This window comes from Arctopsyche grandis, chromosome 5 (assembly GCF_051622035.1).
Source record: "Arctopsyche grandis isolate Sample6627 chromosome 5, ASM5162203v2, whole genome shotgun sequence".
NCBI classification, from domain to species: Eukaryota; Metazoa; Arthropoda; class Insecta; order Trichoptera; family Hydropsychidae; genus Arctopsyche; species Arctopsyche grandis.
The window spans coordinates 11,351,397-11,374,903 of record NC_135359.1 but is presented as its reverse complement, the minus strand read 5'-3'; the positions used below and the strand labels follow the sequence as shown (position 1 = coordinate 11,374,903).

General features: G+C 32.7%; 1 protein-coding gene across 2 annotated transcripts in view; it reads right to left on the bottom strand.

Moving 5' to 3' along the window:
- The window catches only part of LOC143912085 (protein toll-like), a 189,722-nt gene that overhangs the window by 61,840 nt on the left and 104,375 nt on the right, over positions 1 to 23,507 (bottom strand). The window contains exons 5-6 of one of the 2 annotated variants that reach the window (XM_077431255.1): positions 22,560 to 22,589; positions 82 to 111 (exon numbers count right to left, since the gene is read on the bottom strand). The gene's annotated coding sequence lies outside the window, so the exon portion shown is untranslated. The remainder of the gene's footprint in view (positions 1 to 81; positions 112 to 22,559; positions 22,590 to 23,507) is intronic. The other variant, XM_077431256.1, reaches the window with a different exon arrangement.

Below are 23,507 nucleotides of genomic sequence, written 5' to 3'. Positions count from 1 at the left end.
AAAGTGAGACTTTTCCATTCAGAATGCTCACAATGCCTTTCCTGCACTTAATGTATTATAATAACATCATATTTTACTTACAATTTTTGTTGACAGCAGAATCGCAACAATCTGAAACAAAAAAAGAAATAAAATTATTATATATATGTATGAAGGAAATTATATACGAATTATCATTAATTTATGTACGTATACATATGAAAGATAGACGTGTTTTACCGTATCAAAGGTGAGCTTAAGGAGATAGAGCTTCAAGTAAGAGATTGGATACCTTTGTAATTGAATTTTGCTCACAAATCACAGGTGAAAAATGACCCTTAAAGCATACTCGTACTTCGATAATTTCAAGTCTGTTATTTTAGGGGGTGAACTCAGTATTTGGAAATTTATTATGTAAGTGCTTTGAAATGAGTTCAGTTCCGGCTTTCTTTAGAAACGTTCGATCTTTAGAGTCGTGATCTGCAGGACTAAAATACGATCTTCCACAAAGTTTTTCGATTGTTAGAGTGTTAAATAAACGGTTTATTCGTAAAACGAATATTTATCTCGGCTCGCTTGCGTCTTAACACTTTCATCGCTTTATCGCCCTCGTAATATATAGGGGTTGGCGCACAGGAAAAAAAACCAGGAATGTTCAATGATAAAGGTGCTCTCTCATTGAAAATTATGAGACCGCATTATGGCGTCGGGGCCTGAAGACTAATATTCTTCTCGGGGGCACGTTGGCCGCTAACCCTTGTTAAGGGTCCCGAGGCCTAAATATTTATTTCGGCAACAAACCGCAAGTGCGGTTTTCGAATAAGCTCTCCACCCTTCGGCCTCACCCACGTACTAATGAAAATTCATTGAAGACACCCCTCCCCCCCAGGACGTACCCTATCAAACGAAATCCCATTATTGGAAAGCTAATTTTTAATCAGGACGCACGTTCGTTAGCTGCAGTAATTGAACACTTTATTCTTATTTATTTTATAGCCACTGTTTCATTCCTTGCGCCGGGAAATTCTATAATTTCTCTACACAGTCCGCCTCATCGACTAGTTGCTAAGAAGAAAAATGGAGATGCGATAACTTTTCTCGTTTGCTTGTTAAAGTTTTCCCGTTTTAACCTCTCAACTAGAACACGATTCGAAAACAAAACTTGAGGTACGCTAAGTCAATTAATACCAACAAACAACGAAATTAAATTTAATTGGATTCAAAAATTTATATTGCGATATTGATGTCATTAATATTCTAGGAAAAAAATATTTTTATAATACAATATCTTGAAAATGTATGGATCAAATTTCAATGCCTTTAAGTTTAATCAAATTATGTACGTATGTATATATGTATATGTACATAGAATAATATCATTTGTTATTTCTGTATGCGATAACAGGTATACAGGTATACAAGATGATCTTAATGCTCTTCATGATTGGTCGTTAACCAACTGTTTGTCTCTTAATGTCTCCAAGTGCAAGGTTATGTGTTACTCCAGATCCAGATCCACCCCCGATCGTACCTTTCCATATCTTGTTGGTAACTTTTTATTGAACTGGATCGATTCAACTGTTGATCTTGGGGTTGCATTCCAGAGTGACCTAAATTTCTCTGTTCATATCGACTCTGTGTGTTCCTCTACCTCACGTATGCTTGGGTTTGTCTTTCGTAATTCTCGACACTACCATAATCCCGCTGTACAGTTGAGATTGCTGTACAATGCTCTAGTTAGGAGTATCTTGGAATACGCCTCTATAATCTGGAATCCTTACACTAAGTCTCTATCTATGAAGCTTGAACTTGTCCAAAGACGATTTCTCAGACTGCTTTATAAGGAGCAATATGGGATTTACCCATACTTATTTCCTTCAAAATTCGTCATGGGTATGGTCGGCTACACTTCTCTTGACCACAGGAGGAGTGTTGCCCTCATCAAGTTCTTGTTTTCCATATTTAGAGGCTGTATCTCCTGTCCGTCTATCTTGGATGATTTGGGCCTTCATGCTCCAGAGAGTGTGATATGGACCCGCCATCGTCTCCTTTTTCACACTCCTTTGGCTAGAACTGTGGCATTCAGTTATTATCCCATTCCTTGCGGCCTCCGTTTCTTAAATTCACTGGATGGTGCCATTGACATTTGTCATGTCTCTCTTCATTCTCTGCACCAATTCCTAAGTTATGGAGGTCGCGACCATTTAGAATGGTTGAGTTAGTGTTTTTTAATTATGATTTTATTATGATTTCATGCTTTATTTAGTTATCCTTTCTTTTTTAATTTGTATATTTATATATCTAATTTGTTTTTTAACTTATATTTTTTACTATTGTACTTCTTAATCTTTTTAGCACACTCGTCGCTTTGGAGCAATCTGTTAGACGAGTGTGCTTGATTAATTGATTTTTGTCAAAATAAAAATAAAAATAAAAAATAAAATATGCAAATATACAGGTGTTTGGTCGTCTTGACAACGACATAGGAGTTCCATAAGGGGTCGAATCTATTATAGTAATATATATAGTTTTCCCAAAGTCAAAAATTATTTAAATTGCTTTTCTGCGCCTGAAAAATGTGCTGAGAAAATTTTCATCTAAATTCTTGTACCAATTTATAAGATAAGATTGAAAAATATGTTCGTTGAGTAAAAATTTTTTTGTATGATTAAATATCAATAACATAAATATGTGGAAAAATTGCAAATCAAAAAAAAAATCGATTAAAAACTTATTTACAAACCATATTTATTTATTTTAAAAACGGAAACGAACAGCATTACAATGTATACAAAATTGGCACCAAAAAAAGTGTCTAAGCATTATTCTAGAAAAGCATTGAATGATGGTAGATATTTGTATGTGTAATATGGACATGTGTGATACTAAAAAAAATGATCAAATAATAAAAATTCAAAGCAAGGAATGCGACAACAAAAGGAATCAAATATAAGGGAGAATATTGTTAAAAGAAGAGCAAAATCTATATTAAAAAAAATTACAAGACTAATCGGTAGAATTTCGAATAATGTGAAATAATGAATAATTACGGAGGGATCTGATGGGACATTATATAATTCAAAAGCTTATATAAAAAACATAAATAATTAATGTTTTTTCGAGATTGTAAGGAAAACAACGATCCTTGTGAAGAAATTTGGAATTGGAGTAGAAATGGAATTTGTTTTCTATGCGTTCCAAATAGAAAGGATTCCAAAGATTACTAGCAAATTTCAGACAACTTCTTGCAAATGAATTGAAAAGTAAGGCAACAGTACTAGAAGAGGACTTGGATAGTCGAAAAATGAAACCCAAATTCCTATATGCCTTGCCTATTATTAAATCAATATGAAAACGTAAAGATAATTTAATATCAAGCAAAACGCAAACATGTATAAAAAATAATGTCGGTTCTTACGAAGATTGAATTTAAAAGATTTTCAGCGTATAGCTTTGTCAGACTTTCAAACAGCGTGTACTTAAAATCAAACACGCCAAATTAAGAGGAAAATGCGACCCAGTTTAAGTTCAACACACAGATAGTTACATACGAAAAAATACTAAAAAAAGAGCAATTTTAGCCCGTCCAATTACGGAGACGGGAAGGAGGCATTCTCCGGATATTGCCTGCAGGAATGCAACAGATTAAATTTTTCCAGAGCAGTGCACGTTGCACATGCACGTCGACATCATTACACGCCGTATTGTCCACGGGGGCGAACCGCAATTATTCGAACCGCATTACGTGCAAAATTGCGTCATTGTTCTAGTTTAGATTTAACTGTACCAGACCGTGAACGGATTGTTAATAAACGCGCTAGATTTGACGCTGAAAAGTCGCTTTTCATTATTTCATTATAATCATTAGCGCCAGACATACTGTAACTGTTAAATTTTAATTAGCACAACGTTGCATTTGAACGTATTCATAAACCGGAAACATTTCAGAATAGCATGTACTATGTACATATATTATATACATATGATTTCATATTAATTATATTAATGTATTTATGTAAAAGTACTTTCATTTTAACTAATTTGCTCAATTATGTCATATCACTTTTAAAGTTTTTAGAGTGGCTACATAATGCGCTTTTACATAGTACGATGAGGTGAGTCAGTATTGATCGAATCTCACATAGGATTTAACAAAGTAAAAAAAAAATCGGTAATTTATTCAAATTGATCCCGAACGAGGGAGTGGCGCTAATTACGCCGCATTTAAAGAGCGCCGAGGGCGAAACGTTAATTTTACAATTAACATAAAACGATACTTAACCGCACCGAATAAACTATAGCGTCGGTAAAAGTGCGCTCTACTATGTGTAGGTATTTTTTTTAAATCGCGCTACCGAAACGATTATATGCACGTTAACTAAACTGTGGTGCGTATGCTTTATCTCGCGTGTGTTAATTCGAATTGTATGAAAGCTAATTGAATAATTCATTTCTGATCAAAAAATATCATTTTAGGTAATTTTTAGTACAAAAATATAATTGTGACTCGATTTTGCGTCATATTTTTTATGGATGCTGTAAGCAGTGTAAGATTTAACACACATACATATACATATGTATGTATGTGTATGTATAAATGCCATAAATTGGGCTTTGAATTCTTAGCCTCACGTAGAAACGCTCAACTTGGTAAGCTTTTTCTAAAAATTCTAAGGGGTGCTTGATGACTCACCTCCATCAAGAGCCATTCGATTGCTTAACCTGTTGTCTGAGGGTCTTGATGTTTTTATTGTTACATCATACAGGTCTGTCAGGTTACATATTTTGAATGACTCCTAGCTGCATATTTACACTTAATTTTTTTAAATATTATTTATGTTGTTTTCATTTTGTAATTTTATTATTGAGCATAATGTGTACATATTTACTGTATTGATACATACATCTATATATAGCCAGCAGTATGGCTACGTGGTTGCGTTTATGTTTAGCACCGAGAAGTTACCGGGTTCGATCCCGTGCTAATTCAGAGTTGGATATTTGTGACTTCAAGTCGATCATTTCCTACCAGAGTTTGCCAATTTATCCGATTTCATTGTTGAAACGGTTCTTCCATCAAATTGGCAAAAACCATCCAACCCCACCATGTCACAAATATCTGATTTTGATTTATGTACAATATGTAAAAATGTATGTACAAGTCTAAATCCATAGATGACTCTATGGATTAAATAATTGTTAATTTTCTGTTCTTCAGCCTCTCAAAATACAGCGATTTATGTAAGAAAAATGCTAAAATGTTTGTAGTTAATTGTCTAGGAAGGCGCATTGGGTTTACCCGTAAGGCCTTCCTGGTATAAATATATAAATAAATAAATATAAAAACAACTAAGAGGTAAGAAGAGGAAAATATATGACCAAACAGATTAATTTTGCTTTAGGTATGTGTATTATGATTTGTTCAGAGATAGTATTGAGAGCCTTTTTATTAAATACCTCCTTTACGTGTCACTTACGATTACAATTAAGGAATAAGTTTGCCTCTTATCCGATCGTTTTCATACTTTGCCATATTGCTCATTTTGGTCATCAATATAAGTAAATGGATCCTCCGCCATTACGATGGTGCAAGAATATCGTGTAAGACGGGTTTGAAATTTGAATTTCTGAAAAGTGACTGACGTCTATCCAGTTTTTAGTTTTAAACATAGATGGCGGTGGTAAAATAAAATTATTGGTATTTTTATTCAAAATAATAATTTTATATACAAATTATTTAGTGATGTAATAAAATAAAAATAGATATATTCGTATCGAATATGGACAAATCTGTACATTTTCTTTCTAATTGATACTACAAAGACTGCATATATACATATGTATGTCTATTAATAATATTTGAAATTTTTTAATAAAACCAGGCAATAAAAATTTGATTAAGTTTATAGGGGAGAATATTAAAAATGCCTTCTAAAATGCGAACAATGAAAAAAAAACATGAAAATTAAGTTGTCCATGAGATTAAGTCGACTCGAAAACGAAGAGGAATTTTCGCACGTGCAAAATAAAATGCCCGTTGGCCTCCAGCCTCTCCCTCTCGCCATGTCGAACGGCAGATGTAAATAGGGAGGCGATGGAGAGGATAGGTACAGAGAAGGGAGGGGGGTGTGGAAATTCGAGGAAAAGCGGAAGTAAAAGTTGAACTTTTTATTGCGTGCGAGTTTCGCCAGACTTTTCCGCTGGAAAATATGTTGCGCCGTTTCGGGGTGGAAAACTTTTGCGCAGGTGAAAAGCTGCCGACTTTTATTGCCTAATATAATATTTTATACATGGGACGAGTACCTCTGCGCGCGCTTTGTTTTCGCAATTTAATCATTCCGAATCTGGCATTATTATTTCGACGGTGAAATTTTAATTGTTCCATCTCGCGGTCGCGTTAATTGGCTTCTGCATTTTTGGTTGAACGATTAAAATTTTCAAACCGCAATTCAACCCAAATTGAAACTCTCCAGAACATTGAATATATTATTATATAGTACATGGATACGTTAAGCGAATTGCATTTAATTTTATAACACAGTATGTATTGTTGAAATGTTTCAACTGGAATATATAATACATACATATGCATGTGGGGAAATGTAAAACTTTGAATAGAAATGTACAATATGAAAACAATATTAATATATGCATACATATGCAATTCACTAAAATATTACTTTGATGACGTTCAACAGTTCTGGGAGGAAATTTATAACAAAATTTGGAGATTTGTCATCGAATAAATTTAATTGAAATTCCACTCGCGTGGATTTTTTTCCCCCCTCTTGAAAAATTCAAAAGCCCCGATTTAATAAAGCGACATGCATTTTTTTTCATCAAATCGCATGGTTCATCCCAAACGAGTTCTCGTTGAAATGTAAAGTAGATTACGTCGACTGGTCGAAAAATTATACACCATTCCAGGACAACACGGTGAAAAGTTACATGAACGACCGTGCAGTTTTAATGTATGCAACCGGAATCATAACTTCGTTTTCAACGAGAGGACGATGCAACAACGACTGTGGTGCAGTTTCAAAGCTGAAACTTTTCACCCTAGGGAATCCTCATTGTTGTTACGAAAGTGGTATGAAAAATTAAGCGTGAACGTAATGTGATCGATCATCGGATGGGACGTGAGTCGGATAACCAAGTAAATTAAAAAAAAGAAAATAAAAACACAGACATATATTTAAGTTGGTAGATTGATAGGTGTTAGAACATTAAGAATGAATTAGTTAGAACATTAGTCTAAATATGTATCAGTCCATTGTATGCATTGATACATATTTAGAAAATCTACATTTTCCATTTTGTATTTTAATATGTAATGTTCATCATTTATCCAGGTTTTCTTTTATACATATATAAAGGAACTGTTAGGGTAATTTCAGAACAAACTCCGGAAAAATCAGCAAGTCAACTAATCTATTCATAAAAAATTTCTTATCTTCCATCATGTATACTTTTCGATTAAGCTGAAGAGCGGCTAATAAAAATGTGCAAAAACGATATTGTCAACTGGACCAAATATACAATAACAAAAAGAAGAAAAATAATTAATATTGTAAATATACATATGTATATCTAATGAATAACAAAAAGTTTTTTGAAATCAATTCAAATTAAGTTAAAAGCAATCGAAAATTAGTGATGTAATAAATAAGGCAAAATGATTTTCAAAAAGTTTGTAATTTAATTTTTATGATTGTTGTATATCTTCAAGTTGTTATATATTTTGACTATGTAGTTACAATATATGTATATGTATTCCAAATAACGTTATACATAGTTCAGGTGTATTTTCAGTTGTAATATATTTTGAGTAGTTGGAATATATTTCGTCTAACCCACGTAAGTTGTATCATATGGCGAATTACATTCCAACTGCTTAAAATATATTACAACTGAAAATACAGTTGAATTATATATAAGTTAGTACCAGGTTAGATGGAGAGATTAGGTTTTCGTGAAAACGTTACTCAACTAGTAAATTGAGTTTGAAAGTCACTTTTTTTTGCGCACATGCTTAGAGACATCGCAATACGATACTCATTACCATAATTCGCAAATACCTAGCAAATGTGAACGCATTATTGAATTCTAAAACATCTCAACTGTTATATTACAATTGTTGAAAGTATGTACATATATTTGTGCTTGTATAGCTATAATTTACTTGTTGAATTGTATTCAAATATGAATGATCTAAAATGCCAGTTGGAATATATTATATTACAACTGAAAATATACCTCGCCTGTAATATGTATACCAACATAAATCAAATTATGTATAAATGTGCAATGTAACTAGTGTCAAAATTTGACAAATTCAAACTATTGGAAATCAGTACTTGAAAATTATCAAAATTTAATTCTAGAAATGTCATTGAATGTAAAACAAATCAGATATACTATACTATATACATTTATCATCAATAAAAAGTGAAAAAATATGAAATAGGCACTTTTTAATTAAATAATTAATGTGAGATATATGTAGATATACTTGCATTGAGAATTTCATAAAACTGGTTCATGAATATGTTATTACTTCTCAACAAATTTAAAAATGATCATTGACGAGATGGTTTTTTTTGACGATTTTAAGTAAAGTGAGGACAAGTTGATATTTTTCCTATGAGTATACGAATATACGAGTGTATAAATTCGATTAGTAGCGGACTGAATATGGGAAAGTTCACTATACTATATATGTGCTAATATACTTCGGAATCGGATTATCATACGTTCAATAGATATGTACATACATACATATACATAGATCTGTCGACAGTCGGAACATAGATAGTTCATGACGTGGAAACAAATTTCAAAATGTAATACTTTAGCGAACATACCACAACTTTACATCGAACGTGATATTATTCCGCAGCTGATGCACCGGTTTTAATTTCCCGTGAGGGCGAGACGCGCGTTCTGAATCACACATGAAAATCAGATTGTGAAAAGTCCCCCTTCGTGGAAAAGTTTCACACGTACTCCGTAACGAAAACGTGTCTGAAAATTGTGTTCATGATCGAATTAATTCTGCTGAAATTTAAATCTCCAGGTGGAGAAGCGACGGATAGATTGGGAGAGAGAAAGAGATAAAAAAAAGTGATTACGTGCCTGTACTCGAGATAATTCGATTCGAAGATATCCCCGAGACGCTTGTCACAAGTTGATTGCGACTCGAGGCTGATTATTCGATCAATTTTCATTCGATTTCCGCTTTTCGCGTGGAAAATTCTCATCCGATCCGCACCCTGTCCTTATCTACCACTTATTTAACTCATTCCATTCCATCCAATTTTTCGTTTAATTTTTAACTCATCTTTGGAATTGATATTACGACGCTTTAGGCACTTATATAAATTTATAATAATGTAATAGAAATGGCGACAAAATTAAATCGATCAAAGTTTCGAGTATCATTAATTTACATACAAATGTATAATGCATATTTTTACTACGCTTGTGTATCAGGGTACATATTGGTGGATGAAAAATTGTAAAAATACATTCATACCCAGCAGCATAGTTGCGTTAATGCTAACCAATGAGATGTTGCCGGGTTCAATCCCGTGGGTTGACCTCGATTGAAAAACAAATATTCCGAGTAATTGTGTAGTGCTGCTGGTCAGAAGGTCAAAAATCATCCTACCCACTATGTCACTACTATTTGAATATGATATCCAAAATTTGAATATAATTTATATGTGTACAAGTTTAATACCATATGTCGCTCAGGGGCAACACGATAACGGCATCTTGGGAAAATATAAAATTGGGTCCATCAAATATGCCGCCTTTCCCAAGAATAAATAAATAAATAAATAATACATATGTGTACACCCTAAAATAAAGTTTATATACAAAAGCACCTGTAATTTTTTTGGTGTAAGTTTGGACTATTGTGGCATTACAGGAGTACCTAATGCGCCACAATGGTCGAAAAATATAGAAAGATGAGAAAAATAAAAATATATATGTACATATACACACAGATACCAAAAATAAATTTATACATAATCATAAAAAACAATAGCATAATATAATATAACTGTTCAACTACGTAAAGGGGGTGGCAAGAACGTCAACCGAAAAGCAAGCTGTCATTACGTCAATCTTGCAAATGATTTTGATGAAATTTTTAATGATACAATTATTTTAGCGACGTTTTATAGATATTTTCTTACTTGACAGCTAACCCCAGTACATATGTACATACATATATCGGCAAAATATCAAAGCGATCGGAAGAATATATTATAAGTGGTACAAAATCAGCCCGTAAATTTTGTGGTACGAACAAACACTTAATTCTTGATTCTAGTGAAACCAATAAATAAAAAGCTTGTATTTAAATTTGAGATTATTTTTTGTTTAGCAATAATACACACATTTATGTACATCAATAATTGAAGAGCAAAAATACATTTTTGTTAGAAATATTATTATTTTATTTATTGATTTATTATTTTATATACATATGTATGTACAAATGGTGCCATTACGAGTTGCCCTTGAATGACACGTATGGTATTAATAATAATAATAATAACTTTTTATTCCAGGCGATAAGGGAGAATAGTGCGATCCCCAACGCCCATATAAATAATATATGGATGGTAAAATTATTGAAAAATAATAATAATAAATGATAATAATAATAATAAGAACAATCAATCAATTCAATATCCATTTAAGGCGGTCGGTGGAATAGCTCCATCCATCGAACATATAGTGAAAAATGCAAACGAGAAGATGCAGCAGCAAGAAGACAATTAGAAGATAAAAATATACGAAGACGTAGAGAGGCCACTCTCATCCTGAGAATGGCCTCAAACATGGCCCGAGTATTAAACTTGTATAAATTTGAAATCATATTCAAATCGTGGTGAATTAGTGTGTAGGATGGTTTTTGCCAATTTGATGAGGAACCATTTCAACAATTTCAACCATTTCAAGGTCAGCTCAGAGCTTGAACCCGGGAACCTCTCGGTGGTTAGCATGAATGCAACCACCGAGCTATACTGCTGGTAATTTTTGAATTAATGAAGTGATGTTAATTTTTCAGTCCCAACAAGGGTTCTTGATTCGAATTTCATACTTTAATTTCATTACTGCTGCTACATAATTATAAGTATGTAATAGAGAAGTTCATTGTAACACATTCGTATTTGATCTATACTTAAATTTTAGCACACCTCCCTTCATCGCCAACCCCCAGAATTATATGCACGAACGGAGGCTGTCGCGGTGGCGACATACGCCCCTCGGCTTCCGAGACGGGCGTTTAGCGAAAGCGTCAAGTCATGTTTTATTCATGGTGTCGGGAGCTGTGTCACTTTCGGACGAGTCCGTTCGTAAAACAATGGGCCAAAGTGCCGACAGTTCAGGCGGCTTTCTCTCGTAAAAATGCGTTAACATCCTCTAATCTCGATTTTAATGAATAAATTACGCACACGTTACGTACCGTTTCGGGGATTTACGTAAGCTCCACCTTCCCCTTCGTCTCTCTCTCTCCCTCTCCTATCCCGCTCTCTGTGTGTGCTTTATGTAAATATTATATGTGTCTCTTCACATGCAGATATATTTATATATGTATGAGTGGGTGTTTTTAATCTACTCTTTGAATTTCATACTTTAATCGCCCGATTTAAATAATTCCAAATGTACACGGAATCGCTTTAAATTTTATACATGTAAAATACAAAGTTTGTTGAAAATTTACGTCATTTTAAATATCAAACCGTTTTCGGATTAAATATGAAGGACTATACTCGACCAATTAATACAGATGAAACATGTATGTAAATTTATGTCATTTTGATTCGATAGAGAAAATAACATACAAATTTTCACTCTGTTATATCAGTGACATTCCTGCCCGCCAAAAATTGTAATCTGATTTTGAACGACTTCCACTCTTCAGGTCGCTTTGATATTTTATCTGCATACGGGGGGGTTAGCTAACATTTAGGTAATCTAATGTCTCCGAGATGAAGCTTGAGCAGTTAATAATATGAGCTAGAGGAGTTAGGGTTAATCATTAACAAATTTACATCGGAATTTTGTATCAAAACGAAGTGATAACAGCTCGCTATCCGTACACGTCTTTCTACCACCCCTTCACAACGCAGGTTTTTACATAACAGTTATTTTTTCACTCTCATTTATTAAATAAAATAGTCTTAAGTACATCATAAATTTGGGATAGGTTAAATAAAAAGCAGAAACATTATATGTAATTTGAAATGCATACATACATATATAATTTAACGAATAATCCCTTTTTGTCATCTGATTTAATTTTCGTTCAGTAAAATGTGTCCGGCGGTTTTAATAAGCGCAAATGAAAACCGGAAGCGGATTATTCCGGACGGAAACGTGGCGCGACTTTCGAGAGCTTCCGCCAAAAGCGCATGTGTGAAAACTTAATTCTGGGAGAGTAAAAAGAAAAATGGCAAGCGAACGACACGGATTTCCTCTCACGTACGAATTAATTCCCGAGTCCCTATTGAGAAGCTAACGCCTTACTTGATTTTCGTGTATATTTTTTCTCTCCCCGTCGAATTCTAGAACAACCCCATTGATTTTCGATACAGACATTCGGGAGGAAAGCGAATATAATGACACATGTGGAGACCGGGATGTTGTTCGATGAAAGGAATCGGTTTTTTTTTTTGGCACCCCGTTGCGAATTATCTTTTTTGTCACGAAAGGAGTTCGTCGAGCTTTTCTTTGACACGGGAAAGTGCGAAACAAACTAGTGAGTGCCATATTGCAAAACGTTGTGGGTGGATTTGAAATTTATTTAGATATTTTTCACGTAGTATTTTTTACATAAATCAAATGAGTAAAATGACGCTTCTTTTAAATAAACTGCCACTTCCGGTTGACCGGTTGACGATCTAGATATTCTAGATATGAAATTTTAGTTCAATACACCAAAAGGTTTCCGAGAAAACCATAAAAAATCTAGATTCTCTAGAGAAGTACTATTTTCGGTTGAGATAAAATTAAAAAAATATATATTAGTGTATGAAATTTATGTTCTATTAATTGTAAAAATATTCTGTCTGATCCCTTGAACGGTTTAGGAGATAATTGAATTCAAAAACTTGAAAAAAGAGGACTTAATGGTAGCGTTTATGTTTAGCACCAAGTGATCAGTGGGTTCGATCGGCCATACTGCTGGTTAGATTTGGGGGTATTTGTGACTCCAAATGGATCGTTTCTTATCAGAGTTTGTCAATTTTATCTGATCATTGTTGAAACGGTTCCTCAAAATTAGCGAAAAAAATAATCTTTCCTGTTGTCATAAATCTTCTGTATTTATTGTGTGTATAATTTGTAAAAAATATGTCCAAAATCTAAATCCATAGATATCTCAATGGATTATATCTGTAATTAATTAATTAATTAATTAATTCTTATTTCGTGTTCTTTAGCTTGTGGAAATACAGTGATTTATGTAATAATAAATTAATTGTCCAGGAAGGCGCATTGGGGTCTTCCTGTCAAGGCTTCCTGGTATACATATATCTATGCAAAATTTTTATATCTAATTTTCACATGATCACAAACCTTTATCTATTGTTACTACGTATGTACATATGCAGATAAAGTAAAAATCTTAAGACTAAGGAGACAATATTAAGAAATTTTCAAAAGATTTATATAATACTTAAAATTTTCCGACTACATACTGATTTGGTGTGTTTGTTGCACTAGAGTTTGAGGTGGAGCATACGTGACTGGTAGACTTTGAGTCGTCTCATCACGATGAAAGAGGCACGTTCAATTTCGCTAAAAGGCAATAGCCGGCAGGCAAAGGGTCAACGTACCAAAGCATGGCGAAAAATCACCGAAAATCGGTTTGTGCGAAATTACATTGACGAGCCGACCGGAACAAGGCTCAGGTGCGAACCCAACAAACAATCGAAAACGGGGGAGTACTTAAAACAAAAACAACAACAACAAAATCAGTGCTCTCGAGCGGAACAAACTGCTAACATCTGAAAGGATGTAAAACGGGGATGTTTAACGAAAAGCAACATCATTTGATCTACCCTTATTTTACATACTTATATGTATATATTCTAATTATTATACACAGTACGATGTGTATATGTGAAATCGCACTATTCTTACAACAATTGAAATGTTTTTTTTTTTATTAAAACAGTAGTTAATTTTGTGTTGGAAAAAAAAAATGATGAAATTGCAAATTGGTAAAGTGCTGTCGATGAAAATAGGTGCATATATGGAAAATAAGTATTATTCTGCATGCAATTTCAATTTGACAAGTTGGAGTAGTTTTCAATTTTGATGTATACTCGAAAATATGAAAACGGTATACGAAAGTGGCAAAACACGCGATTTAGTTCTAATCCTTTTTTTTTGCTGAACTGAAATAGATTGGCGTGCAATTACCGCTAAAATACAGAATGCTTCCAGCTAACACACAATGGTTAGCATCAATTAAGCTTGGGAAAGTTATAAAAAAATTACAAAGCACTTTGTCTTTTGTAAAGATATTTCAGAATAAAAGGTCATCGACAGACAGGTCAATTACGAAAAAGAAAATTCTCGTTTTTTGTTCATGTATTATGTAAAAATAAATAATTAGCATCCAAAATCTTCAAGAGCGAATGAAAAGTTTATGCCTAAAGAAAATCAGTCTTTAAATATAGGACTTCATTTCCGTGAAATAAAATAATAAATTAATCAAGATAGGGAGGAACTTGAATGTATGAAAACAGCATTAATTTGATGCGATCATAAAAATTGAATGATTTAAAATTTGTTTAAATATATTTAAAATAATGAACATACATATATTAGTTTCAAAAAATGTTACCTAATTTACATCATAGATCTAATGTATGCATATACATATGTATGTATATGCATACATTTTTATAATCCTATTACTATAATTAAACACTTTTTATAATCATGTCAACAAAAAATGTGTTTGCTAGTTTATATAATATATCTATATATGTATATATACATATATATTAGTTTTTTATCTACAGGTATATACTATTTTTTTGCATAACTTTAGTTAAATATTTATAACTATTTGGCAGTAATATTTTTAATACAAAGTTAGAGAGTCATTTTTAGCAATAATTTTAGATATTTTATATTTTATAAGCCTATTTGCCTATTTACCCCTACCCCTTGTATTGAATATTTTTCATCGGAAACCAGTTGTTGTAGGAATTGTATGACACCACAGTACAAACATACAAGTTGGAAAGAAGAATGCATTCATATAAGATGGTAGAGAACTAATAATTTTCGAAATTAATTTAATTCAATGAAAAATAGCACTTTTATTTATACAGTAGCATGCATAAATACTTCTAATGTTAATAAAAACTATAATTAAACACTTTTTATAATTATATCAACAAATTTGATAAAAAAAAAAAAAAAATCCAAATTTCCACTTTTTTTCTTTTCGAGAAATATTTCGCAAAACATTAAATTTAATCTATTGCGTTTAGCAATTTTTTAAAACTTTTGGTGGTGTGTAATAGGTATACTCTGCTTTTCTAAGATTCTGGACATATCGAATTAAAAGAAGTGATAAAAATTCGTGAATTAAGTCAGAAAGTGTTTTTGGATCTGAAAATAAGACTTCTGCCACTTTAAAATATAACGGCTCATATGTACATATGTTCATACATTCTATCTCTTCGAATGGAAAATTCAAGAAATATTCAGTTGTTCAAACTCATTAAGTAGAAAAAAATGTGATTTTGGCTGAAAAAAAAAACAATCCCATTGGGATGGATAAAAAAAAGATTCATTACAAGAATGTTTAATGAAAAAAGTTGTAATATGCGATGCAATAACAGACAGATTATAAGCAACAACTCAGTGTAATCATTCAATAAAATTGAATACATAAAACGCGATACGGTAATAACCAAAGCCAACATTAACATAATGAGCTTCGGAGAGCTATCGAGATGCTACCCGTCTGAAGCTTTTAAAAGGTGATTTATTTCGACTTAGCACGTGAGTGCAGAACGTACACAAACTGGGTCATCACAGGCGAAAGAACGTTTTTGTTTTGTTTTAATGCACTAGGTGCAAAATAAAAATCTGTATCGAGCAAATTCGACACTGAACGGTTTCACGTTATCGGCGATATGTTCCGATGGCTCGTTTCGCCGACGAAATGCGTCGATAAAAGGGTACCCGTTCGTCGAATATGGATTTCTATCCGAAGATAAGGGCGAATATCGAGTGGTGAATTTTCCTCGCTTTATGGGAAACGAATGTCGCCCCATTCGACTAGGGGCGGTTGACGGGTGTGCTTGCCGGGTTGAGGGTAATTTTTTTCTGCACCCTGGGGCAGTTTACGATACGACACTTTCATGGGAAAGTTTAGGCATTTTACGATAATTCTTTTCCCGTTCATATTTCAACTTAATTTAACACCGGTGAGCTGCAACGACATTGTAAATTCGATTTTATTATTTTATATTATATACTACAATAAATAATAATCTGCCGGAATTGGACGTAAATTCGCGTCGAGATAAAGAATTATTGTAAATAATTATGGAAATATGTATGTTGGTGTTTACCCTTATATATATAAATGTGAATTTGCATAGGCAGGCTTTATTACACATATGTACATATGAAATATTTGGTTTTAAACATGCAGGCTGTATAGTACAGAGCGTGTATGGGTGGAATGTTTGTAACTAAAGATGGGACACTTACCTTGGGTAAGGCCTGACGTAAATACGTACAATAAAAACTGTCTGATATAATTTACAAACGTTTGGAACTCCTGGCATCCTCATACTAAAATGTACATATGTATTTTGTAATATGTACTATCTTCAATACATCAACAGGAAACGCTTGAGATGGCTACTACAAGTATTTTTTTTAATAAAATTGTAGAAAAGTTTTCAGTTCGACAGTAATTTGATAGATTGCTTAAGTTCCAAAACTTTAACATACTCGTATGTATGATATTATTGAATTAAATTTTTGATTATATTACATACATACATATGTTGTAGATATAAAGTATCTACACATATGTATGTATATTATATTTTCAAATTACGTTATAGTAACATTACATGTATTATTGATTCATATACCACGACCAAAAATAAATTCATATTATTACTTTATCTATGTACGTAGTAACAATAGATGAAGTTTTGTGATCATGCGAAAATTCGAACTCGAGATTTTGACTGATTCGAACTCAGAATCGATTACTGATCACTTTTTAATGATCTAGAAAAAATGTGTGTGTGTGTGTGTCTGTGTACTTTGGGGATTTTTTCAACACCGTTAGTCCTATCGAACCGAAACTTAGTATCGGTTAATGAAATTTTTATAGACACTACGTAAATTTTTTTCAAATTTTTAAGTTGACCGGAAATGGTACCTCCCCTCATAGGTGTCCTCTTTTTTTTAAGTTTTTGAATTCGATTTTCTCCCAAACTACTAACTGAATCGGACTGATTTTTTTTTACATGTACTAGAAATAATAATTTTTATAATTTTATATTTTTTAAATATTTTTATCTGAATCGGAAGTAGTACTTTTACTCTAGAGAATCGAGGTTTTTTATATTTTTCTCAAAAGCCTTTTGATTTATCGAACTGAAATTTCATATCGATCAGTTTAAGCTCAATACCAAGTTATTTATAAAATTTGGTAAGCGTCCGTCGACCGGAAGTGGCAGTTTACTCTTGTTCGATTTGTCTTCCACTATTTTTTTCGACCTCTTAAGCATGTGTGGTCTTCACGAAAAAATTCAAGTATAATTCTTGTATCAATGTGATTAAAATAAAAAAAAATCACTAAATTTAATAAACCGGAAGTGGGATTTTTTCCCTTCCGGAAGCATCCGGAAGGAAGGTCAAAAATTTTGTCGCCTGGATCCTGACCACACCCCTGAACGTATTAAGCTGAAAATTTATAATTATATTCTTTATGTACTAACTTAAATTTGGTAACGTTTTGGTCAGAATTCGTAAACCGGAAGTAGTATTTTTTTTTTAAAACAATATTTCATATTTTTTTCATTACTTTATTTTGACCTTTTAAATTATTTTAAGCTTCTTGATATTTATTGTGTATCATAGAGATAGTGATTTTAAGTAAAAATAAAAAATAAAACCATCAAATTTAATGAACCGGAAGTGGGATTTTCTCCTATTAGAAAGGTCAAAAATGTTGTCGCCTGGATCCTGTCCACGCCCCTGAACGTATTAAGCTGAAAATTTATATTTGTGTTGTTTATGTACTAACTTAGATTTGGTAACGTTTTGGTCAGAATTCGTAAACCGGAAGTAGTATTTTTTTTAAAAACAATATTTCATTATTTTTTTTTGACCTTTTAAATTATTTTAAGCGTCTTGATATTTATTGTGTACAATAGAAATAGTGATTTTAAGTAAAAATAAAAAATAAAATCAGCAAATTTAATGAACCGGAAGTGGGATTTTCTCCTATTAGAAAAGTTAAAAATGTTGTCGCCTGGATTCTGTCCACGCCCCTGAACGTATGAAGCTGAAAATTTATATTTGTGTTGTTTATGTACTAACTTAGATTTGGTAACGTTTTGGTCAGAATTCGTAAACCGGAAGTAGTATTTTTTCTTAAAACAATATTTCATTATTTTATTTTGACCTTTTAAATTATTTTTATCCTCTTGATATTAAATGTGTATAATAATTATACTGATTTTAAATAATTAAAAAAATTTGAACAAAATCCGCCAACCGGAAGTAGAAATTTTGTCTTGTGCAAGTATTTGCATATATTTGCGCTCAATTTGTATCGCTATCATAGTTATTAGTTCAATATCGAATTTTGTTTTGTAACCTTCTTATATTCCTCAAATACATAGATAAAGTCATGGGTTGGTCACACCCGAATTTTTTTTTATATATATATATATATATGTTAGCAATATAGGAATAGAGGTTGAAAATAATTTTGGTTTTGGTACTGACGGACAGGAAATGTTTTCTAGTAATAATATTTTATTTATTTTATTTTATACACACATACATATATGTAGGTATATACATAAATATATATGTATGTGATATATACCAAGAACGTCTTACAGGTATACCCCAATGCATCTTTACACAGTATCATAGAGACATCTATGGATACATTTGATAAACGTTAAAGAATTTTATAAATCGGAAAATTGGAGATGCTGAAAACTAGATTTTTGCGAGAAATAGTACAAGATTGCCAATTTGTTGAAACTATTTTAACGAAATCAGATAAATTGGCATACTCTGATAGGAAACGATCAACCTGGAGTTGTATTTAACGACCAGTGATGTAATTGTTTATATTTAAAATACATTTTACTCTTTATTTCTCATTTTCAAGAATAATTAATAGGTTTTTGAGCTCTTTTTCCTATTCTGCTGTACATTAACATTAGAATGATATAATACTAAGATTACAAACAAAATTAAATTATAATTGTAAAATAGAAAATGATCAGTAGATCAGTAGCTATTAAAATCCATATATGTAAGATGTATTGTGAACATAATTTAGTAATAATAAAAAGCATTTAAAAATCAAAATCAAATTTATCATTTTCATTCATAGGTCAATTTGACATTCGGTTTGCAAACTTTCGATTTTCAATCAATGGACTCTAACGAATTTGTTACAACATGATGCAACTCAGCATTTACAAGTTTTGAGTCAGACCAAAGAAAATGAAGAACATTTTGCCGGCGAGAAAACACGAACAGCAACTACAAGCTGCAGCAACTTAGTTCTGTTGAATGGACGACGAAATCGACCCGGAACGTGAAACGAGTATGAAACTAGTCTGGTGTAAATTCAACTATTTCGAAAATAACATCTAGAAAAATACGGAGTTATGTATTCAAATTAGTGCTCAAGGATATACGAAACGACGAGTTGCGGAGTATTGGAAAGGGGAAGGGTGTCACGGGCGCCGATTTGCATTAAAACGCGAAACTTTATATTACTTCGCTGCTTCGGAAGCGACCGAACTTTGCGCTTATTTAAGCTTAATCCTATATTTTATGCTCAAACACTCCGGAAAGAGCAAAAGCGAGAGTGCGAAATCTCGCGGACGCGCGGAAAATAAGACGTCTGAGTTTTCCGGGCTGGGCCGAGTCGATTTTCCCTCCGTCGGATCGTAAATTATCCCCCAGGTCTACTTATGAATATGTACTTACACGCCAAGATTTTCCGATGCTGAAGGATGGGCCAAGAGTCGTGAGAATAATCCCTGCTGACTGATTCGGCTGCGGGAAGGGAGGGAGAGAGCGAGAGAGTGGGTCGATCAGTGACAAGTTGTTGACAGCCGGTTCGACTGTGAAAAGCGGGATTTTATCTCTCGAACAAACGAATTAGTGGTCGAGTTACGCTACGTTGATTTTTCATTTATATCGAACAAGAAAAACGACAATCTAGATGCGGATGAGTTTCAACAGCGATTTACAGTTGCATGTCTGAACGTTTTTTTTTTTTTAAATACAACTACTGAATGTATCATAGTATTTTCCGATTCCAACTTATTTAGTTCAAAAACATCGAATACACAATCAAAATCACAATCATTCAAAGCATAAAATTGTACCGGAAATTTAATTTACATCCAAAACATTGTCAAAGAACATATCTAGTTCTTTGTTGGTATATTACGGAGACATTGTATAAGATTTGAAAAAGTTGACTTCAAGACAACATTGATCATTTTCTTTGATCATTTCCAAGACTTGATTGATCATTTGACGCCATAAGAAGTAAAACAAATGAAAACTATTTACTGATGTACATATATACATAAAATTCACATAAATATGTATGTATGTACATATTAGGTATATATTTTGCAGGTACAAAAATCTGCTATTTATATTGAAAAATTCTGGTTTAATCAAGTAAAATCGGATGAATCTTTCGAAGGCATTGAATTCATTGGAATGCTATAACAATTAGGGTTTCTGCCCGGGTCCACCCGGGATGGACATTCCCGGGAATTCAAGGAATTATTACATTGAATCCCGGGAAAAATATTTCACTTAAAATGACCTTCAAATGTTACAATAAAGAATTAAATAGCCTCGATATTAAAAAATAAATTAAAATATACAATACAAAAGAAAAAAGCTTCGCCAACTTCGACGGAAACTGAAAGAATTCTGTAAAATCTAGAAATGGGCTTTTGGATTCTCATTTAAATATTTTAATATTCTTAAGAATCTATTTCAAATAAACTTAATTTTATGACTACATTTTTTCCAGTTTATAAATACATACATATGTATTGTTCGTTTTTTTTAAATATTCTGTTGTTATATAATGTTGATATAAATAACAAATAAATAAAATTGAAAATAACCAGATTTTTATGCTCATATTGAAGGCTTGGTGCACAGATATTGTATGTCCATTTTTGAATTTTTATCGAGTCTTAAGTTTCTAGATGCTGGAATAATTCAGGTTTTCCTTTTCAAGGTAAATCCAGCATTTACAAACTTAAAATTCGATACAAATTCAAAAATGGACAAACAATATCTGTACACCAAGCCATCGATATGTTTATATAAATCCAAAATTTTCAATGTACATACGTATAAATAAATAAACATATAAATAAATAAACATATAAATAAATACATATAAATAAATAAACGTATATTGCGTCTTGAAAAAACTTTTTTGATTTTGTCCGAGAGAGGACGAGGACGAGGTCCTCAAGGTTTTCCAACGCCATTATGCATGCAAATGGAGCAATTTTGTAGCTTCGTTCCCTTAACGCCATGCGCGGTATAGGACACCGCTTATACGAGAAAAAAATACAAACGAAAAAATAAAACCAGCAAACAAATTCTTAATTAAAAGTACAAGATGGAATACAGTCGTCGCACTCGAAATACTCTGGGAACTTCTTTCGAAAGCTCTGCAAAGTTTAATTCAATTTAGTCTGAAGCGGAATCCATAGCACGTTTTTGTATCTGTGTGTGGGTTTTGCAAGTGCCAACCTGTTAAATTATTTAAGTTACAGCTCGCACACACAAAACTCTGGAATCTGCGGGCTTTTGCGCCAGTTTTCCGCAGTGCAGCCAGACGGCGGGGCTTTTCCGACCCGACGGGATTTTCCGGCGGGACGATTCAGGATGAATCCGAAAAAGACTATCTCCCCCCCCTTGCGACATTGTCCACCCCCCCTAGTACTAGATTTAACCATTATACATTCATGGTTGGAATGTGCGTAGATTATAATTCAAACACGAGACGAGCTATTTGCGAATCGATAGAATAGGTTGTTCCAAGTAAGAAATTAATATAAAATATAAATAAGTTTTGGATTTAAAAAGTTAAATATGCATGATTCCAGTGATAAAATCCAATTTATATTATATAATATAACCAATTTAATCAAGGTAATAATAAAATGCCACATAATGTGAGCGAGTTTCACATTTCACTATTTCGATAAGTATGTAATTTCATGCCGATAATTGAGTTTTGAATCAATGCCACTCACCTGGGTATTAATTCCGATCGATTGGACAATCTGTAACAAGAAAAAAGGAATATATTAACATTATTAAATGATTTGAATTTACGTATATTGAATTTAGGAGTACGGTTTTCCTTTTAATTTGGTAACTTTACGAGGAAAAACTTGTAGAGCTTGCAGCTGCCGCGCGAACTCTCTCCAGGCAACACGTGTCGCCTGTTAATAAGATCATGGCATTGATATAATAAAAAGGAAAAAAAGTTCCCTCTCAGGTATTGAACGAGGTTGTACGTTGTGAGGAGGGTGTCGGAAAGGCGAGGAAAATGCGGAAAAGTGCGTTGCGTCCTAGCGTGCACGAACACTTTTCCGGCAACAATCGTGTAAATGACATGTACATGCCAAGGAAAATTAAGCTCTTTCAATGGGATGTAATTAATATAATATGTATATCAAATTATACATTAAGTACTCATGCAAATATATTATTATAAAATACGTAAGCCATGTTTCCAAAGTAGTGTATGATTAATCGTGATAAGTAGCACTATTTTGAAAGAAAATTTAATCTAATTAATGTATCTCCATAAACAGTTCTATAGTGGTTTATAAACTTGGTGTGCATATATTTAATAATATGTTCAGCGTTAGTATGTTTGTAGGGCGTGACAGATGTGTGTAATTAAACGTGAATGTCTGTCAGTAGCAAGACGTTGTAAAAAGCAAGATAGATGAGAGAGAGAACGGAACACGGAGTAGATCGAGACGAAAAAAAAGTCGCGGATGCGCCGAGTTAAACCATGTAAAAAGTGAAACCAAACGAGTGATGCAATTTGAGGTAGGTACGGATCAATTATCGACAGGAAATATTCAAAAATTGAACTATTGGAATTCGATGTTGCGGTACGATGATTGTGTTTGTTTGTTAGATTATCGCCTGATTGGAATCGATCCACTTTTGCATTCAGAAGTGGT